Source organism: Henckelia pumila, chromosome 1 (assembly GCF_033568475.1).
Source record: "Henckelia pumila isolate YLH828 chromosome 1, ASM3356847v2, whole genome shotgun sequence".
Lineage (NCBI taxonomy): Eukaryota > Viridiplantae > Streptophyta > Magnoliopsida > Lamiales > Gesneriaceae > Henckelia > Henckelia pumila.
Genome location: NC_133120.1, coordinates 39708401 through 39718021, shown reverse-complemented (window position 1 = coordinate 39718021; position 9621 = coordinate 39708401). Strand labels below are relative to the sequence as shown.

Genomic DNA, 9621 nt, shown 5'->3' with positions numbered 1-9621 from the left:
TTCATTATTGTCATTCTTTATAACAGTTATCCCCCCTTTCTTTGGTACACACTGCACTGGACTCACCCATGGACTATCAGAAATAGGATAAATGATACCTGCGTCCAAAATTTTGATCGTTCAGCTTTCACAACTTCCTGCATCTTTGGGTTTAGTCTCCTCTGCGGTTGGACTAATGGGTTGATGCTCTCTTCCATTAAAATCTTGTGCATGCATATGGATGGATTGATTCCTTTGATATCCGCCACTTTCCAAGCAAACACACTCTTGTGTTTCTTAAGCACCTCCATTAGTTTGTCCTCCATCTCACCTGTCAAAGAAGAAGATATTATGACAGGTAACTTATCGTTCTCACCTAAAAACATGTATTTAAGATGAATGGGTAATGGTTTCAATTCCACAGTAGGTGGTTCCTCAATGCTTGGTTTCTGAAGAACTAAATCCTTCCGGTCACCAAGGTCTTCAAGTCTAAGCTTTCCACCTCTTCTCCATGACTGGTTGTCATTCAAGTATGCGGTCATCTCTTCTACTCCGTCACTGAGGTCGCCCAACTGTTCAAATACAAGTGCAGCCTCTAACGGTTCCTGAAAATTATCCTGCACATAGTCAAATAAGAGTGAGTCTACTACATCTAACTGAAAACATTCTTCATTATTCTAAGAAAATTTCAAAGCATTAAAAACGTCAAAGGAAATTTTCTCCTCTCCCACTCTCAACAACAGCTCTCCCTTCTGGACATCTATAAGTGCTTTTCCTGTTGCCAGGAAAGGTCATCCCAAGATGAGTGGCATGTCTAAATCTTCTTCCATATCTAACACCACGAAGTCCACGGCGAAGATGAATTTGTCCATTTTCACAAGCACGTCCTCGATAATCCCCCGTGGATATTTGATGGACCTGTCCGCCAGTTGTAAAGACATTCTGGTGGACTTTGGTTCTCCCAAGCTCAGTTTCCTGAAAACAGAGTAAGGCATTAAATTTATACTTGCACCCAAATCACACAAAGCCTTATGAAACTGAACATCATTAATTACACAAGGGATAGAGAAACTCCCTGGAGCCTTTTTCTTTTGTGGGATTTTGTTCTGCACCAGTGCTGAGCAATATTCTGTCAGACTTATCATTGCATGCTCCTCCAATTTCCTCTTGTTAGAGAGGATTTCCTTCAAGAATTTCGCATAGCTTGGCATTTGCATCAGTGCATCGGCGAAGGGTATATTGATGTTCAATTTCTTGAACACTTCTAAAAATTTACCAAACTGAGAGTCTAGCTTGGCCTTCTTAAGAGCTGCAGGAAAAGGTGGTGGCACAACAATTTTTGATTGTGAAGTGGGTGGGGGTGTTGAGATAGATGACTTACCTAAAGTTTTTTTTGATGTACCCGTTTCGGGCTCTTTCTCGCTTTTTTTGTTCAGGCTCGACCGTCTTTCCACTCCTTAATTCAATTGCTTTCACCTGTTCCTTCGGATTCTTCTCAGTGTCACTTGGAAAAGTACCCTGATCTCTGCTGGAAATTGATTTGGCCAATTGACCTATTTGATTCTCTAGATTTTTGATTGATGCATCTTGATTCTGTATACGGGTTTCAGTAGATGATATAAATTTCTGCATCATCTGCTCCAAGCTTGATTTTTCCTCTTGAGGATGCCTGCTGTAATTCTGATTTCCATACGGCTTATTATTCTGTCCACCCCATGAAAAATTTGGATGTTGTCTCCACCCTGGATTGTATGAATTCGAAAATGGGTCATTCCTGGGGCGATTCTGATTTCCCATGTGGCTTGCCATAACTCCCTCCGGTTGAGAGAATGTTTGACAGTCTTTCGTGAAATGCTCTGCACTGCATTTTTCACACCATACTTCTTGCACTCGCATTGCCGAATGTCCTACACTCAGTTCCTCGGTCCTTTTGTTCGTGACTTCAAGTTGAGCAGCCACAGATGTGAATGCTTCAACTTGATGAATTCCAGTTGATTTCCGGGCCCCACTCCTTTCAGATTGAGGATGATAGCTACTGGTTGCCATTTCCTTGATTAATTCATAACCATCCTCCGACAACTTTCGCAGTAGATTCCCACCTGCAGCTGCATCTAACATGGTACGATTTGAATGAGAAAGTCCATAGTAAAAAGTTTGTACCACAAGACCGTCTGGTAATTGGTGGTGTGGACATCTCCTCAGTAGATCCTTGTAGCGTTCCCATGCTTCATAAAATGTTTCTTGTTCACCTTGGGAAAAAGTTGTGATGTCCGCTCTCAGCTTCATTGACTTCGATGGTGGGAAGTATTTGGTGAGGAAAGCTTTAGCCAGATCATCCCAAGTTATGATGGAACCTGCAGGTAAATTCGTTAGCCATGCTTTTGCCTTGTCTCGTAGTGAAAAAGGGAATAAACGCAAACGAATAGCGTCATCTGAAACTCCCTGTATCTTGAATGTATCACAAATTTCTAAAAAATTTGTGAGATGCACATAGGGTTCATCAATGACACTTCCACCAAATTGAAGCGTGTTCTGAACCATTTGAAGAATCTCCGGATTTATCTCAAAGTGATTCGCTGCTACAGTTGGCCGGATAATGCTTGGTCGAGCACCTTCAATATTTGATAAGGCAAGATCCATCATGGATCTATAAACTGGTGGTTCTTGTTCGTGTTCTCCTTCCATTTCTTGCTGTTGTTGCCTTCTTCTTCTGTGAAAGGTTCTGTCGATTTCTGGATCAAAAGGCAATAGTCCTTCAGGTGAGTGTTGCATGTACTGCAAGAGAATCCTGGAGTCCACAGATGGAAAAGAATGATTAAAATTGTAATAGAGAAAAATAAAATCAAACAAATTAAAATCTATTTAGTCCCCGGCAACGGTGTTGAAGAACACGACGATCAGATCAATCAGAATTGATACCTGGTGCAGCGGAAGTTTAAAAATTTTATATGGAACGATTCCATAATGGGTATCAAAACTTTACGATTAAATTGTGTGTGTAAAAATTAAATAACAATTATAAATTTTTACCTCCAATCTCGAATCGAGATTATGGACACCAATAGATTGCTCTGCTCTTGTTGTATCTCCCCGAAACTGATGGACGAACTGTTCTTCAATCAGGTCCACGAACGGATATTTAATCCCTCTGATAGATTTCACTAGAAAATCTATCAGAAGTTTCTACGAAGAGAATTAACGAATTTGATCCGTTAAACCAGACTGTAATTCAAAATTCACAGACTGGATTTTTCCGAGCAGAGGGGAGGGGGGCGGCGGCCACACTTAGAAAAATAGGGTTTTTCAAAAATAATTTTGTGACCTGTTGTGTGTAATTTCTGTACTGCAATAACTTATTTATAATGTAGGCTGCTAACAGCTTAGGGCCCATTAGTCATAAGTTCAAGCCCGACAAGCAAAGCCCGCATGTTCAGAAATTAATATAAAATTCATCATGACTCCGATTGATAAACCGATTTCACCAATGTGCACAGAAACCATTTCTGCACCTTTTAAAGTCAAGATAAATTTTTCTGAATCCGAATTCAGTGATTTCCAAAAATGCCCATCCCAATGTCATTTTAGGAAATCTTACTCCTCTACTCTTAAATAAGAAGTCCAACTTCTTTGTTCATTAAATTTAACTCTTTAAATTTAACTATCTCAACGGGGATTAAAAATCCATTACTCTGTGTGACCCTCAATGGTTCAGGGATACAGCTAGCCGTGGGCTCACAACTCCTTGTGACTCAGAACAACAATTTCCGACTTGCCCATCGAATCATGGTAAGAGCGCCTAGCAACATCGCCCCATGATTCCCTAGGTATCACTGATAATGCCTGCAAGAACCAATAGATTTTTGTTAACGTACAGTACGGTCCCTTCATCCATATATCCCGATCGAATCAACAACCATTGGTAAATCGAGAGTCATTCGAGATTCGATAACTATGCAATGCATCTTGAAGATCAAATAGTGACATCGCATGTGCTACTAAGAAACCATTTCTTAAAACACATCATGTACTCTGGCCAGAGATTCGTCACACTAATATCTCCTCAGATCGCATAGGATATCCACACTCGCAAGTATGTGGTGAATCCTTGACAACAAAGCATCGACTCCTATATGTGTTGTAACTGTACCCAATCCCGACACCTGATGACCCTAATAGAGTCGGTAAGCAAGTCAAAGCACAGTACTAGCATATAGAGTCTCAATGATGTTTCAAGTAGTAAGGACTAATGGTGTACAACCAAAACCGCGGACTTTATCCACTCGATAAGTGATAACCACTTGGAAAGTCCGGATAGGGTAGTTCGATCATTCATCATATGAATATCCATTTGCATGCTTCGAACATCTCTATGTTCCTTACCAATGAAACGTGGTACTCTGCATCGCAAATGCTAGTCTCAAACTCGAGCGATCCTTATCCTTATTAACGGACGGCTCAATCGACTAGGAACGATTTAGAATATACAGTGACTATAAGATGTGTTTCATGATAGACATCCCCATGTACTACCACATCTTACATACAATATAGTATATTCAAGGTCTTTATCAAAACAACAATAGTATATCACAATATAACAATATGAAGAAAGATAAAGTCATTGCCATTAATAAAAGTGTAAATTATATTAAACAAAAGATTGTTTATACAAAGAGTCATCAAAGCCCTTAGCCACAAGTTGGCTCATCGGGCACCCACTCTTTCAATCTCCCACTTGCCCTAAAGCCAACTAGTCATACTACGTAGACCCATTGCTTTGCGATGTTTGTCAAATAATGGTCCTGGCAAGGGCTTAGTAAGTGGATCAGCGATATTGTCTGCAGAGGCCACTCTCTCGACAGTGATGTCTCCTCTTTCCACAATCTCCCGGATGATGTGGTATTTCCTTAGTACGTGTTTGGATCTTTGATGAGACCTTGGTTCCTTTGCCTGAGCAACGGCACCCGTGTTGTCACAGTACACCGGGACTGGACCAACAACTTCCGGAATAACGCCCAACTCTTGGACGAAATTCCTCATCCAAACGGCCTCTTTAGCAGCAGCTGATGCTGCAATGTATTCTGCCTCAGTGGTGGAATCCGCTGTGGTGTCCTGCTTGGAACTCTTCCAAGAGACAGCACCGCCATTGAGCATGAACACAAATCCAGAGGTTGACTTCGAGTCATCCACGTCACTTTGGAAGCTAGAGTCGGTATAGCCTTCCAATTTTAGTTCTCTTCCTCCATATACCATGAACATATTTTTAGTCCTTCGTAAGTACTTAAAAATGTCCTTCACGGCTTTCCAATGCATTTGACCGGGATTAGCTTGATATCTGCTCGTGACGCTCAGAGCAAATGCTACATCCGGTCTGGTAGATATCATCCCATACATGATACTACCTATGGCTAACGCATATGGTACATGTGTCATTTTCTCTATCTCTTCATCAGTCTTGGGACACATAGACCTGGATAGAGAAACTCTATGACACATAGGTAGATGTCCTCTCTTGGACCCATCCATTGAAAACCGTTTCAATATGGTGTCGATGTAGGTTGATTGAGTGAGTCCTATCATTCTCTTAGATCTATCTCTATAGATCTGTATCCCTAGAATATAGGATGCCTCACCCAAATCCTTCATCGAGAATCTACCTGATAACCATATCTTTGTTGACTGCAACATCCCTACGTCATTCCCAATGAGTAGGATGTCATCAACATAAAGTACTAAGAATGTCACAGCATCCTTAACTACTTTCTTGTACACGCATGGTTCCTCCGGGTTCTTGATGAAACCAAAATCCTTTATTGTTTCATCAAATTTCTGGTTCCAACTTCTTGATGCTTGTTTTAGACCATAGATTGATCTCTGAAGCTTGCATACCTTATGCTCGCTTCCCATGGATGTGTATCCCTCAGGCTGCGTCATATAGATCTCTTCCTTAATGTTTCCATTAAGAAATGCAGTCTTCACATCCATCTGCCATATCTCATAGTCATACCAAGCAGCTATGGAAATAAGGATTCTTATGGACTTGAACATTGCAACTGGTGAAAAGGTTTCATCATAGTCAACTCCTTGTCTTTGAGTATAAACTTTCGCCACCAAACTTGGTTTGTATGCATCGAATCTATTTCCGACTGTATAGCTTCAAGCCATAAATTTGAATCCGCATCAGAAATTGCTTCCTTGAAGTTTCTTGGATCACATCCAACATCGGGTTCATCTTGATCCCCTTCAAGAAGAAGACCATATCGAATAGGAGGTCTAGAAGTCCTCTCGGATCTTCTAGGAACAGGCGTGTCTATCAATGGTTCCTGAGGTGTAGGATCGTTATTTTGTATTTCGGGTTCTTCTCGAATTTCTTCGAGTTCCATCATCTCGCCTTTCTTATCCAATAAGAACTCCTTCTCCAAGAAGGTGGCATTCCTTGAAACAAACACCTTTGTTTCAGCAGGATGATAGAAATAATATCCGATTGAATTCTTCGGATACCCTACAAAATAACATAAGGTGGATCGACTATCCAACTTATCTCCCACTGTTTGCTTCACGTAAGCAGGACATCCCCAAATCCTCAAGTATGAATACTTAGGAGCTTTGTCATTCCATAACTCGTATGGTGTTTTGTCCACTGCTTTAGTGTGGACGTTGTTCAACAACAATACCGCCGTTTCAAGCGCATAGCCCCAAAACGAAGGTGGAAGCTCAGTGAAGCTCATCATGGATCGAACCATGTCCAACAAAGTTCGATTACGACGCTTCGATACACCATTCAGCTGTGGTGTCATAGGAGGAGTCCACTGAGAGAGAATCCCGTTCTCTTTTAGATAGTCCAAAAACTCGGTACTTAAGTATTCTCCACCTCGATCCGATCGAAGTGCTTTAATACTTTTACCTAGCTTGTTTTCTACTTCAGCCTTGAATTCTTTGAACTTTTCAAATGCTTCAGACTTATATTTCATTAAATATAAATACCCATACCTAGAATAATCATCAGTAAAGGTAATGAAGTAGGTGTGGCCATAGTGAGTACCAATTCTAAATGGACCACAAACGTCTGTATGGATCAAATCCAACAGATTTTGACTACGCTCAGGTTTCCCCTTAAATGGAGATTTAGTCATTTTTCCTTTCAGGCAGGATTCACAAGTAGGTAGAGAGTTAATATTAGACATATCAAACATGCCCTCTCCCACTAGCTTGTTCATCCTCCTTGAGGAAATATGACCTAGCCTAGCATGCCAAAGGTTTGCAGGGTTTTGACTATCGATTTTCCTTTTGTTTGTTGTTGCCGGTTTATCAACATAATTTATTGGAACGTCTTTTAGTTTTAAGTTATATAGATCGTTTTCAAGTTGTCCATTTCCAATCAAACATTCATTCTTGTAAATATTGCAAATCCCATTCACAAAATTGCAAGAATAACCATCTCTATCTAGCATAGAAACAGAAATAATGTTTTTAATCAAATCTGGAACAAATAAAACATCTCTCAAAAGTAACTTAAAACCGTTCTGCAAAATTAAATAAATATCTCCCACAGCTTTAGCTTCAACTCTGGAACCATTTCCGAGCCTCAGCTGGGTCTCACCCATTCTAAGCCTGCGACTTCTTGTCATCACCTGCAAATCATTGCAAATGTGAGATCCACATCCGGTATCCAATACCCAAGAAGTTGTATTAAGTGAAACATTTATTTCAATATAGAACATACCCTTCGCAGTTCGCAACTGCTCAAGATATTCCTTGCAGTTACGCTTCCAATGACCGGGCTTCTTGCAGTAATGACGAACATCCTTGGACTTTTCCATGTTTGAAGCCTTTGTCTTGTACTTCTTCTCGGGTTCGATTTTCTTGGGTGGGGCAGAACGTTTCTTACCCTTTGTACTTGGCCATTTCTTAGCAGAAGAAGAGGAGCCCACCAAGAAAGCCAGTTTATCCTTCTTTAAAATGGATTCATATGTCACAAGCATATTGACCATCTCTTCAAGGGAGGCCTCTATCTTGTTCATATTGAAATTCACCACAAATCCGTCAAACGAAGAAGGAAGAGATAGAAGTAGTAAGTCCACGTTGAGTTCATGATCCAACACCAAATCAAGCGTTACCAACTTCTGTATGAGCCAAATCACTCGTACCCCATGATCACGGACCGAAGTCCCTTCACGCATGCGACACGTCATTAGCTTCTTTACAGTAGCGAAACTTTCAGCTCTCGATTGAGCCCCAAAAAGTTCCTTGAGTTGTACGTGAATGTCAGCAGCATTCACGGTGTCCTCAAATCGCCTCTGGAGTTCATCAGACATCGAGGCTTGTATATAGCATTTGGCCTTGATATCATGGTCCCACCATGTATCAAGTTTGGCTAACTCTTCTGGACTTATGTCAGCTGGTGCTTCCTTCGGAGGAGATTTTTCTAACACGTAGAGCATCTTCTCCGAAGTCAAGACAATCTTCAACTTACGGAACCATTCCGTATAGTTTGCGCCAGTCAATTTATTTTGTTCGAGGATCGAGAAAAGTGGATTACGCGAATTCATCTTTATGAAATACTGAAAAGAAACAGACAAATATCAGTGATTGTTTAATTAATTTACTAAGACATAAAATAGGCGAAATTTATTTTATGAATCTCACTCCCACTATTTTAACGATTTCACTACCCTCTAGTAAAAACGGGAAACTGTTTTCCTTAGTGAGAACATGGAGTCCAATTGACAAACTATGGTCCCGAATAATATTAGCCAACCATAATTTTCAAAAGGTAGAGCCCAATTGCTTCCAAAGCAACCTCCACGTTTTTACCTCATGTCCAATAAGGGCCCAATAATATGACGCCGTTTATTGTGAAATGTCAAGATGACCCATCAATATTAAGTTGTGATGGACGGTCGCCATGTGTATCCCCCAATAATATGAGCCGATCCCATGGGAGTTCCATCCAACTTACAACATGTGTCGATCCAATGTACAGCTTTTCGACGAACGGGCCCCCCCAATAATATGAGCCAGACCGTATCCGCGGGTAGCATCTCATACATTGATCGTTGATGGAAGGTAGGAACATTTAAACAATTTTAAATTTCCTTTATTTATCTTGATATCAATTTTAAATCATATTTAAAATGAGGGATTTTAATTTTGAAAATTTGTCTCATCATTTTTTTTTAAAATTTGTATGCTTGCCGGATTCACACAATTTTGTCTAAAACATGCATACAACAATAATATCATATATTATATAGGATGATCGATTCCATTTCTAATCGACCCGTGGTTGCCAATCACGAGTCTTAGTCCAATCCTAGGTAATATGCAGTATGAAATGCAATCCTATTACATTGAGCTTCCAATTTACATTTCTTCTATCTTTATTGTCTGCTGGGCCCACCTCCATCTTCAAATCTTCATCTCCCACTAAGTCTAATGTATTTACAATAAATAACCATGACAAGTAGGGGATACATTTCAAGGGGTGGGAACGGGCCATAAACCAGGCCCACTTTTATTACATATGACAATTCATATTGGGCCATAAACCAGGCCCATTAATAAATCCAACAACAATAAAAATAAATGTAAATTCCTAACATACACCTACAAAATTTGTCATGACAATCGATCATCCTTATC

The 9621-nt window shown here is 40.2% G+C and overlaps 1 non-coding gene across 1 annotated transcript; it reads left to right on the top strand.

The window, feature by feature from the left end:
* The first annotated feature begins 2155 nt into the window (after nt 1-2155).
* LOC140876906 (small nucleolar RNA R71) lies at nt 2156-2262 on the top strand. The gene has a single exon (XR_012149134.1). It is a non-coding gene; the product is annotated as a small nucleolar RNA R71 (small nucleolar RNA).
* The last annotated feature ends 7359 nt before the right edge of the window (nt 2263-9621 follow it).